Consider the following 1,716-nt stretch of genomic DNA (forward strand, 5'->3'; position numbering starts at 1 on the left):
AGGTGAGGGAGCGAGCTGTGAGGATCGGCAGTGATTATCGCTTCCCGTTGGCCGGTTGGTTCACCTGTGTGCCTTCGAAAGCCTGACAAAGACCAAGGAACCAGACGTGAGCCTCCAACGGCTGCAGTGTCCTCCTGCACATGGCTCTGACACCCACCCCTTGGCACCTGGAGCACGTAACAACGCCTCCAGGGAGCCCCTCCATTCAGAGGGTGTGGGGCTGTGGGGAATCTGGTCCAGCCCATCTGGCTGCACTCTGGCCGCAGGGCTGGGGGCTCACCTTGTAGGAACAGGCATCGGGGCCAGGCCATCTGGTTTCACAGTTTGGTGAATGCCACCATTCGGTGGCAGCGGGACCGCTCACAGAAGTGACTCTCCTTGCTTCCCCCTCAGTTTTTCCTTGTAAACGTGAGAAACAGCGTCTATTCCAAACTATCGTGATTACATAAAATCATGCCTGGAAAACTGAGTCTGTTCCTTGGTATGTACTAAGAACCTGATAAATAGTAGCTGCCATTACTATTATTGGTCTGCCCCACTGTGGCACAACTACCTACCAACCAAAAGGCTGGAGTTGGAATTCATCCAGCCATGTCTCAAAAGAACCCTAACCAAACCAAACCAAACCAAACCAAACCAAACCAACCAAGCCAAGCCAAGCCAAATCCACAGCCACCAAGTGAACCCTGACTCCCAGCAACCCTATATAGGGATTCCCAAGCTGTAAATCTTTATGGGAGCAGACAGCCTCACCTTTCCCCTACAGGGAACCTGGTGGTTTTGAACCATCGGCCTCATATTCAGCAGGCCAATGCTTACCTGAAGGCACCACCAGGGCTCAGAAGAAAGCCCTGGTGCTCTGTCTCTGAAAGGCCACAGCCATCAGCATCGCGACGTGCACGTCTTCTCTGACACGCACGCCGAACAGGCTCCACGGCGAGTCTGTGCTGCCTGGTGTGTACTGTCGCTATCAGGGAGACGGCCGGAGCTCTTTGGAGAGAGAGGGAGGATTCTTTGCTTCACCAGGGTGCAGACCCATGTTGCCTTTTCTTGTCTGTGCCACCTGTCCCCCCTGCGCCTCCTCCCTGGCCAATTTGTTCAGGAGCCAGAGGCCCTTCCTCATCACAGCTGTTTGGCTGGGGTTCAAGGGCTCCATGGCCTGAGGGACATGAGGTGGGCTGGAGGGGCCACGGGGGCACGTTCACTCGCAAGAGGATTTCCAGCCCAGACGGGCGGTCAGGGCTCTCCATTGAACGGAGCAGTTCATGCATGAGAACAGATTGTGCCAGTTCTATAGAGCGTGGCCCTGGGCCCAGACTCCTCCTGCTAACAAAGTTATCTTTCCCAATCTGCGTGGGCAGAAGGGGGGTGCATTTCCTGCCCCTGGACTGAGCACATCGAGCAGGCGGGCCCCAGGCGAGAGGCTCAGCTCTCAGTCCTGCCCTCCAGTAGCTCTACCCCACTCCCAACTCAAAGCCGTGTGCTCGCCTCACCATCACCTTGGGGAGAGGGACACTGGGGAGACCAGGGAGTGTCCAGTGCTGTAGGGGCATGGGGGCTGCCGAGGGAGCCGCAGAGTGAGCAGACCATAGGAGGGGTAGAGAGAGACTGCTGCAGTCTGCTTCACTCAGTGATGCTCTCAGTCGGGGGTCCCAGACTGTGGTCCCCAAGACCACCAGCAGCAGCAGCACCAGAGGGGGACTTGTTATTGTGGGG

The sequence above is a fragment of the Echinops telfairi genome, unplaced genomic scaffold (genome assembly GCF_000313985.2).
Source record: "Echinops telfairi isolate 266 unplaced genomic scaffold, ASM31398v2 ScPeMD7_7466;HRSCAF=8504, whole genome shotgun sequence".
Classification (NCBI taxonomy): domain Eukaryota; kingdom Metazoa; phylum Chordata; class Mammalia; order Afrosoricida; family Tenrecidae; genus Echinops; species Echinops telfairi.